The following is a 10,686-nucleotide window of genomic DNA, read 5'->3' on the forward strand; positions in this document are numbered from 1 at the left end:
CTAGAACTTTTATACTTTCAGGTTTTATACTTTGGTCTATGATCCATTTGGGATTAATTCTATACATGGTGAGTGAACTCTGTATCCTGTTCCTCTGATCTCTGTTCGTGGTCAGCCTCTGCAATTATCCCATGTAACTATGGATGGGTTTAGTGTCCTACACTCCCTAGCCTTACCATACTACCTGCCAGGGTCAGCTCCCCAAGTTTGTTCTTTTTCAAAGTTGCTTTGGATATTCTAGGTTTCTTGTATTTCTTTACATATCATAGAAGTCTACAGACTTCTCTGGAGAAAAAGAAGCAGAACTATATAACCATATACACATCTATGCGTACATCTCTTTAACTATATATCAATATACAGAAATACAAATGTATCTATATACTAAAGTTATATATATACAAAGTTGTTTCAGGCCAGAGCCAACAGAGGCTAAGTGCTAAGACCAGCTGAATGACTCAAGCGGAGAGACTCAAAACGAAAGGCAGAATGAATTGCAAATATTGTATGATCGATGGTATTTGGAAACATGGTATGGTATTCCATACAGTCTATATAAAAATATATGTATTTTTTCTTTTATGCAAATATGTATAAATCTGCTTCTCTGGAGTAGTCTAATACACCAAGTGCCTAGAACAATGCCTGGCCCATTGCAGGCATAAATATTTATTGACTGAATTAATAAGTCTGTCTGTTAATTCATTACCACATCCCCAGGACATGGCACTCAGATGCAATGAATGACGAAGGCTGGCATGAGTATCTCACAGAATGTACCCTTCCTGTTCATGGCTTTGAAACCCAGCTCACATGCTGGGAGGCCAGAGTCTTCACGCTTTCCTCCCCAAGGAAGAGGGGGGTGACTCCGGAGTCTTAAACATCTCTCTCCTCATTCAGGTTTTATCTGCCCCCATGGTTCTCAACCCAGGCAGCTCTGCCTCCCAGAGGACACGGGGCAATGCTGGGAGAACTTTCTGGTCTTCCCAGTGGTGGCATGGGGGATACGGCAGGTATGCACGGGCGTCTAGTGGGTAGAGGCCCAGGATGTTGCCAGACATCCTACAGTGCACATAACAGCCCCACAGCAAACAGTTACCTGGCCCAAAATGTCGGCAGCGCTGATAGGGGGAAGCCCTGCTTTGTAAGAGTCGATGAGCAAAAATGCTCCACATTGGGGTACCTGGGTGGCTCAGTGGGTTAAAGCCTCTGCCTTCGGCTCAGGTCATGATCCCAGGGTCCTGGGATCGAGTCCCGCATCGGGCTCTCTGCTCAGCAGGGAGCCTGCTTCCCTTCCTCTCTCTCTGCCTGCTGCTCTGCCTACTTGCGATCTCTATCTGTCAAATAGATAAATAAAACCTTAAAAAAAAAAAATCTCCACATCTGATCCTCTTCCCGTTCAGCTTCGCTCCACCCTTCCTTACAAACGGCCTGACTCCTACATGGGATGATTAGGAAACTCTAAAACCACAAGCAAGATGCTTCTTTTTTTTTTTTTTTTTTTTTTTTTTTTTAACAAGGAACATACTAGAGACCACAACCGTTCTAAGAACTTTGCATACGGAAGGGTTTTGTTTTTGAAAACTGAAATTACAGAATAAGAACCCAGAAAGGAGAGAGGGAGAGAACTTCACTGTTTGGGTCCAAATTAGCAACCTGAGTATTCTTGGCTCCCAGTAGAAAAGGTGCGTGCCAGCGCCAGACGAGGCCACCTGCTGTGGCCCCGCGGTTTTGTTCTGACCAGCTCCTTCCCGCGCCTGTTACAAGATGCGCAGATGTTTGGGAGACCAGAAGACGACGAACTGTGCAGCCAGAGAACGAGGTTTACATGCAAGCAAACGGAAAACAGTGTTCTGAGTCGAATGGAAAGATCTGCCGCTGCTAACTCAGAATGAGATGTGCTGATGAGCTGACCTTGACCAGTGTGGTCCAGACCAAACAGCTGGCCAGGACAGGGGGAGGAGGGCAGCAAGGCAGGGCCTGGCGGCAGTAGCACCCTCCTGAGCTCCATTCAGTTAAGGCAGGGGAAGCGGGCGGGCGGCGGGCGTCAGCTGGAATCCATTTATGCAGTGCATGTAGACGCATCCAGAGTCTGGACTTGACCCCAGTTTCAAGAGCTAAGTAGACACAGTGGCTAGTGCTTAGCACGCTGGGCAGTGCAGACATAGACTGACCGCAGACGTCTCAGGAAGGTCTATCGGAAGGCACGGATCTGCGTCTCCTCTCCCTGATGCAGGGCTGCCAAAGACAGGGCAGGTCTTCAGGGAGCTCCTGTGCTAACAGGGAGCCCCTTCTCCGGGGCTGGGGGGGAGGCCGTGCCTACGCCCCTCCAAACGCTGTCTTTCCTCCTCCTGGCTCATCCACACTCTTTCTAGAATCTCCTGCTCCTCTCAGCCTCACCCAAACCGCAGGCGATCTTTCCTGCCTCCAAAATCCCATAATCCCTTAGGGGTACTTGTGAATTTATTACTTTGAACGGCATACACATTACTCAGAACAAAAGCTAACGTTCCCATGTTGGCCTCAAGATGCGTCATCTATGCACGCACCTGCCTACCTCCCCGTTTGCCCTCTCCGCAGCTCCAGCAACACGCCCCCCACGTCCCCTCCTTACCCCCCCCCCCCCCGCAGTTCTCTGAAGACCTCAGGCAGGTCCCGCTTTGGCGGCTCCTTGGAAGCTGTTCCTCTGCTCAGAACGCTTTTCCACCCAACAGCCACATCAGCATCGCCTCTCTTCCTTTAGGTCTCTGTTCAAATGCCCTTTTATCAGAAAGGTCCTCCCTGACCATCCTATCCCCCATAGTGCGCTAACACGGAGGCAACAACTTAACTGCCCCAGGCACCTTCTGGCTTAGCCTTTCCCCAAATTCTGAGGCATGGCGCCCTCCTGTGGGCAGCTTTCCCCTAGCACTCTGGAGAGTGGATTTCCAGCAAGCCCTGCAGACACCCCAGTCCTCCTCCCTTGCAGGGGACCACATCCATGCCCCATCCAATGAGGTCGGGCCTGAGCCCTGGTTCAGGGTTCAGCGGGAGGCTCTCCCTCGGGTGCTCCATCTCGGCCCGGGTGTAGGGGCTGCTCCCTATTCTGCTCTCTATGTGGTTTAGAATTATCTTTACTTCTTGATACTGAATCCCTTTTTACACCAATCCTTTGTTAGTAGTCCTTTGTATTAAACATTCTTTATTACAGTGATGGTGTGTCTTAAGATTTTATTTATTTATTTGACACAGGGAGAGGGAGACAGAGAGAGAGGGTACACAAGCAGGGGGAGCGGGAGACGGAGAAGCAGACTCTCCACTGAGCGGGGAGCCCGGTGCAGGGCCTGATTCCAGGACCCTGGGACCATGACCTGAGCCAAAGGCAGACTCTCAGCAACGGAGCCACCCAGGCGCCCCTGGCTTCTGTCTCTTCATTGGACTCTGATAGATGCACAGCGACATTCTTCCAGCTCTTATCTGCCCACAGAGCCTCGTATGTACCGCATGTTTGATGAATGTTGGGTGAACACATGAATGAATGACAGTTCTCTTTTGGGTTCACCCCATATGCTGGCTACTGGTTGTTATCCCTTCATGGGTGGTGGTGGTGGGGGCGGGGACAAGAAGAAGATCTAAATCATGGAAATGAACAAAACTATATTGGGTGGCTATAGTGCAAGGCATTTCCTAGAGGCTGTGGAAGATACAAAGATATTTGCAAAGAGAAGAGATAAGCCGTTCGCACTTACTTAGACTGAGGAAAATGCTACTGGCAAAACCCACTGTGATTTTTCTATACACAAGCCCAATGGTGGGTCCTACTGCATGGAGTGTTGGAGGAAGGTGGACCCACGGTGAAACTGATACTCAGCTCACAGAGGCCTGAGCAGTGCCGTCTCTCACCCAGCTGGGGGTTCACAGGGAGCTATCATCAGCACTGGCTAGGTCCAGAATATTTCCATCACATCAAAAGAAAACCCTATCCCCGTTAGCAGCCGCTCCCCATTCTATCCTCCCTTCCGGCCCCAGCAACCACTAATTGGCTTTCTGTCTCTATCACGTATTCTGGAAACTTCATTAAAACGGAATCATACAACATATGATCTTTTGTGTCTGACTTTTTTCACAAAGAGAATGTTTGTAAGACTTATACCTGGGGTAGCCTGTATCAGCAGCTCATTCCCTTTTAGGACCACATTTTGTACATCCCTTTGTCAACTGATGGGCGTACAAGTTGTTTCCTCCTTTCGGCCTTTGTGAATAATGCTGAAAATTTGCGTATAATTATTTGTTTTGGGTTCTTCTAGGGTTATACCTAAGAATGGGAACATAGGGTCATAGGATAATTTTATGTTTACATTTTTAGGAAATGGTCCAGCTGTTTTCCATGGTAACTGTACCATCTACATTCCCACCAGTAATGTAGGAGTGTTCAAATTTTTTCATATCCATGCCAAGCTTTGGTTTTTTGTTTTTTTGTTTTTTGGGTTTTTTTGCTTTTTCATTATTCCCCTAGTGGGTTTGAAGTCGTAGCTCACTGTGGTTTTAATGTACATTTTTAAAAAATATTTTATTTATTAATTATTTGACAGACAGATCACAAGTAGGCAGAGAGGCAGGCAGAGAGAGAGGGAGGGAAGCAGACTCCCTGCTGAGCAGAAAGCCCGACTCGACTCGGGTCTCGATCCCAGGATCCTGAGATCATGACCTGAGCTAAAGGCAGAGGCTTTAACCCACTGAGCCACCCAGGCTCCCCAATTTACGTTTTCTTAATGACATTACCCATCTTTTTCTGGGCTTGTTAGCCATGTGCATGTCTTCTTTGAGACTGGTCTGTTCAAGTCCTTTGCCCATTTAAAAATTGGATTATTTGCCTTTTTGTTGTTGACTGTTAAGTTTTTTATTTATTCTAGACCTGTGTTAGCTAGATGCTTTTAAATATTTTCTCCCATTCCATAGGCAGCCTATCTCTTGATAGTGTCTTTGGTTGCCCATTTTTTATTTTAATGAAGTCCAAGTTATCTACATATTCTCTTGTTGCTTGTGCTTTTGGTGTCATATCCAAAAAATCTTTACTTTCTTGGAAGACACTATTGCCCCTCTGGTCTTCTTCAAAGAGCTTTATAATTTTTACTCTTACATTTAGATCCTTGATCCATTTTGTTTTTAAAAAATTTTTTAAAGATGTTATTTATTTGAGAGAGAATTAGTGAGAGAGAGCATGAGCATGAGAGAGCATGATCCATTTTAAACTGGTTTTCATACATGGTGTGAGGTAGGGGTCCAACTTCATTCTTCTGTGTGAAAATTTCATCGTCTCAGCACCATCTGTTGAAGAGGCTTTTTTTCCCACATTAAATGGTCAGGCCACCCCTGTCAAAAAATCAACTGACCATGTATATACGGATTTACTAGTGGACTCTCAAGCTATTTCACTTATTTTTATGTCAAACCATATGCCAGTACCTTACGATTTGGATTATTGTAGCTCTGAAGGAAGTTTTTTTTAAAGATTTTTATTTATTTATTTGAGAGAGAGAGCATGAGCGGGAGGGGCAGAGGTAGATGGAGAAAGAACTCCCAAGCAGACTCTGCGCTGAGCATGGAGCCCAACGCAGGGCTTGATCCCACGACCCTGAGATCACCCGAGCTGAAATAAAGAGTCGGACACTTAGCCGATGGAGACACACAGGCATCCCTGTAGTAAGTTCTAAAACCAGGAAGTGTGATTCTTCTAACTATGGTTTTCTTTCTTAAGATTTTTTTTTTTAGTCTATGGAGGGTCCCTTGCAGTTACATATGAAATTTAGGATGAGCTTTTTCATTTCTACCAAAAAAAAAAAAAAAAAAAAAAAAAGCCATCGGGATTTTGGTGGGGATAGCCTTGAATCTGTAGATTGCTTTGGGTGGGTAGGATTGCATCTTACCAATACTAAGCCTTCTAGTCCATACACATGGGCTGTCTTTCCACGCATTTAGACCTTCTTTAATTTCTCGTAGCAATAATTCTCTGTATACAAACCTTTAACCTCTCTGCTTAAATTTATTCCTAAGTATTGTATTCTTTCAGATGCCATTATGAGTGGAATTGTTTTCTTAGTTTCCTTCTGGGGTTGTTCATTGCTAGTCTAGGAAAACAACTAATTTTTGTGTGTAGGTCCTCCACCTGGCAACCTTGCTAGATTCACTTATTAGCACTATTCAGTGGATTCTCTGAATTTTCTACATATAAGATCATGTCATCTGTGCATGCAGATAGTTATTTCTTCCTTTCCAATCTGGATGTCTTTTGTTTCTTTTTCTTGCCTAATTGCTTTGGCTAGAATTCCAGCATTCTGTTGAGTAGCAGTGGTGAAAGCAGGCATCCTTGTCCTGGTTCTGTCTTAGGAGGAAAGCTCTCATCTTTCACCACGGAGTACGATGTCAGCCATGAGCTTTTCATAACGTCCTTTATCACACTGAAGTTTCCTCTATTCCCAGTTTGGTGTTTTATCATACGAGATGTTGGCTTTTGTCAAATGCCTTTTCTGTATTAATTGGGATGATTATGTGGCTTTTTCCCTTTATTCTATTACTGTGGAGTCTTACATTGATTGATTAGGCAGCTCTGATTTTCCAGGATTAGTGGAAATCTGAATTCTCATGGGAAATAGTCTTCCTTTCAAACGTTGACATACATTAAAAAAAATTTGCATGGGCCAAGTCCAACTCAGCTAAGAGCCAAATTGGCTCCCTGGCCAAGAGGTTGAAATCTCTGATAAAGAAACTTAAGAATCATTCTTCTCTTTGTTGACTGAGGAATTCCACTTTCAGGGATCCATCCAAAAGAAATAATATACTTAAGTTTTTAAAGCTCAAAGCTGGGAAGCGTCTGAGTATCCAACAATAGAGGTAGATTAAGGGCCAAAAGAAATGTAGTGCGGCCACTTACAATGGATTTACTGAAAACTGTGGAATGCCATCAACAGATACAGGGAATAGAACACTACTGCTTGTCATTCAATATAATCATAATTGCTATTTACTATGAAAATATGCTTTTTTTTTTCTTACGACAAGAAGCAGACAGGATCCCCAAGGCCTCCCCACCAGCTGGGTTAGGTTGTCTCAACAACAGATCATCTGTCCATCTCTCCCCAACACACACCCCCACCCCCTTCGTCTGGTTTCCAAATTTGGCATAATGTGCTTATGTGACTTCCTTTTTCCTTTTTGGCATTCTCCACATTTGATTCACATTTTCAAACATTTCAATCTCAAAGGCGCGTTTCCATATACCAAGTTCCCTTTTGCTGCGTCCATGGGCCATGCTGGTTTGTCCTGTCTGTCATAGGTAGGAACTACTTTGGGCAGAAAGCTGCTCCCCTACCCAAAGCAACCCTATTCTTCATAAGCACTTGAATCAAAACTATCTTGAACATGGTTTTTGGCACTGCTGGCTGGCAGGGCCCCGCACCCCTTCCAGAATTAAGCACCATGGACAACAGTATTCACTGTGCTGCTGCTTTAAGCCATGCCAACTGTGGCCCTTTCACTAAACAACTTTGACAGAAGCAGGCTTTCTGGAGACTCATTTTATGAAGCAGATGCTTCTCCATGGAAATCCGAGAGCTCTTTCCAGGGTTCGTCTTATAAAAGCTGACTTCCATTTTGAGGACTCTGAGGCCAGATGTCAACGATGGTGACTTGAGGAGAGGAAACAGGAATCCTGCTGCAGTGTGAGCACTGACCTGGCAACTGTCCCACTCATACCACCTAAGCCCAGGACAGGAGAGGGGCTGGGGGCAGACCACGCTTCCCAGAGGAGACGATGCCTCAGCTGGGTGCTTAGAGACAGACATTGGGGAGAAACAGCTACACAACTCGCATGTCCAGTGCAATGTGGTGTAGACCCTATCCAGCGGCCCCACATGCCTTGCTGGGGCTCAGAACAAGGGGTGGTCCCCATGGATTGGAAAGGGCTGCCTGGAGAAGGCAGCATTTGAGTCGGGTATCTTTGGTAAGCTCGATAGTGTGCCCCTCAGATTCGTACCCACCTGGACCTGGGAATGTGGCCATATTTGGGAAGAGGGTCTTTGCAGATGTGATCAAGTAAAGATAAAGTCATACTGATTCATGTCCTTACAGGAAGAGGAAAATCCTGATGAGGATACCCAGGAAGGGAGAGTACCTGAACATGAAGGCAGAGATTGGAGGGGCATGTTTGCAATGGAGGAATGGCAAGACACACTGGCCACCACCAAAAGCTGGAGAAGAGGCAAGGAAGGACCCTCCCGTAGAGCTATAGGATACTGTGCTCCTAGTAGAGCTATAGGATACTGTGCTCCTAGTGGCCTGGCAAGTAAGTGGCCTGGCTGACACCATGATTTCGGAGGCTGGCCTCCAGAATCAATAGAAACAAATTCTGTTGCTTTAGGCCCCCATTTGAGGTCCTTGCTTACAGCAGTCCCAACAAGCCACTGAGGAAGCCTTGAGGGACACCTTGTCCCTGCCTTGGAGATGGGCCCCTCTCGGAAGGGTCGCAGGCTCTCCCGCTTGTCACCAGTAGGTGGCACCCCTGGCTTACAACCACAGCACTTCTCCCTGGTCCTGAGTCAGGCTGAGAGGGGGCCTGGGGGCCTGCCCTGGGCTTGCTGCCTCCAGGTAAGAGGCAGGGACAGCAGGTGGCCGAATGCCACTGCGCCCAACTCCTTTGCCTCCCTCGCAAGGCCTCACGCCGGGCCTGGGCTGCCCTCCCTCTGCAGGGCACTGGTCCTCACAGCCAGAGAAGGATGAGCTCTTTTTCCCTTCCAAGGGTGAGTGTGGGCTCCAAAGAGTTCATGCTGTTCCTGTAACGATGTAATGAATGACACTTCCCAGGGACGCAGGCCTCTTAGCCAAGGCACAGGAGGGCAACAGGTCCCCCCATGGTCCCCGTCAGTGTCCTTGCTTGGAAATGCCCAGTGTGCATCGGGATGTGTGACCTCACGGGAAATGTCCACAGGGATGTCGGGGATCCTAAATAATTGGGATGGACTGGATGCAGCAGTTCGGAGGCTCAGCCTTGGTCCGCAGAGCCAATCCCCTATTTCTGAAGCCTGCTTTGGGGGCACACCCCACCCCCAACTCCACCTGATCCACAAACACTGAGAATGAGGAAGGGGGTCTGCCCTCAGGGAGGTCAGGAGGGCAGAGGCTGGGCAGGCAAAGCAGCCCCCCTCCTCCTATTGAATCACTGGGCAGTGGTTTTCCTCTTTGTCTTCCTTCTGGGCAGGTCCCAGAGACGGGGAAATGCTGGCTCCCCGAAGGCCTCATCCTGTTCTTTATGGGGGCGGTGGGTGGCCTGAGGGGCTGGGAAAGGCAAACGTTTTGCAGTAGAAAGAGCCCAGAATCTGGAGTCAGATCCGAAACCCGTCCCAGCTGCACCATTCACCAGCCACGGCGATCACACTTCTCACCTGATCTTATGTTTCTTGGTTATAAAACGGGCCCCAAATCGTGCACCTGTCTTTCACGGAGATTGTGTAAAACTTTCAGGACATCACACAGAAAGGTTCTGACCTCAGGGTGAAACTCGGAGCCCAGAAACTTCTCCAGGTGTCTCGGAGGTTTTCTGGTGGTGGCGGTGGCTGCTTGTGGTGAAACAGACACAAAACAAAATGTACCACCGTAATGAAAAGAACTCCTTTCATCTTGTAAAACCGAAACCGTCCCCATTCGACATGAATTCCCCATTCCCTTTCCCCTGGCCCCTGGCAACCAGCATCCTACTTTCCTTCTCCGTGGACCTGATGACTCTAGGAGCTGCATTTAACGGAATCGGACAGGATGTGCCTTTTGGGGACTGGCTTCTCTCACTTGGTGTCGTGTCCTCAGGCTGGTCTGTGTTGGAGCCCGTGACAGGACTTCCTTGCTTAGTAAGGCTAAATAGTATTTCATTCTGTGCACAGATCACGCTTAGTTTCTCCAGTCGCCTGTGGACGGATGCTTGGGTGGCATCCGCCTCTTGGCTACCGTGAATTATGCCGCAATGCACAGGGTGGTGTGAGTACCTCCTCGAGAACGTGCTCTCGATTCTGTAGATAGATCCCCAGAAGTGGGATTGCTGGATCCTACAGTGATTCTATTTTTAATTTTTGAGGAGCTGCCAACTGCTTTCCACAGCAGCTGCTCCATTTTCCGTTCCCACCAGCCGTGTACAAGGCTTCCAATGCCTCCAAGTCCTCGCCGACATTTCTTACCTTCTGGCTTTGTGACTGTGGCCAAGCTGGTGGGGCTGAGTTGATAGCTCCAGCTGTTTGGAGCCCACCAGACTTGACGTAGGGATGGGTACTTCCGAAATCACTGAGCAGGCTGGGCCTCTGGGGGCACCTCCCAGATCCCTACAGAACCTGCCTACAGTGTGGTGGAGTGGGGGAGGCACTGCCCCTCCCCCAAGGCCAGGCGGACAGTCAGGGGCCTCACTCAGGCACATCTCTCCTAGGTGCAGAGAGCTGTCCCACAGCTCAGCAGCCCAGGATCAGAGGCTGGGATGCTGCTGCAGAAAATCCCACGACCCAGTGACCCTGTCGGCCAGCACAGCACCGCTAAAACAACAAGCAGAGGGCCGCTCCTCCCTCTGCCTCCTTCACCACACTCTGCACATTTGTTTGATGGGCCCTTGCTCACAGCTGGAGCCAAGCTGCAAGGGAACCTGGCAAACGCAGTCTTTCTGCGTCCCAGCCTCTG

General features: G+C 47.9%; 1 long non-coding RNA gene across 1 annotated transcript; it reads right to left on the minus strand.

The window, feature by feature from the left end:
* Positions 1–5,702: 5,702 nt before the first annotated feature.
* Positions 5,703–10,451, minus strand: LOC116577835. Its single transcript, XR_004280631.1, has 4 exons — positions 10,200–10,451; positions 9,417–9,587; positions 8,016–8,149; positions 5,703–7,664 (listed from the first exon to the last, which is right to left on the minus strand). It is a non-coding gene; the product is annotated as an uncharacterized LOC116577835 (long non-coding RNA).
* Positions 10,452–10,686: the final 235 nt, after the last annotated feature.

The sequence above is a fragment of the Mustela erminea genome, chromosome 18 (genome assembly GCF_009829155.1).
Source record: "Mustela erminea isolate mMusErm1 chromosome 18, mMusErm1.Pri, whole genome shotgun sequence".
Classification (NCBI taxonomy): Eukaryota; Metazoa; Chordata; class Mammalia; order Carnivora; family Mustelidae; genus Mustela; species Mustela erminea.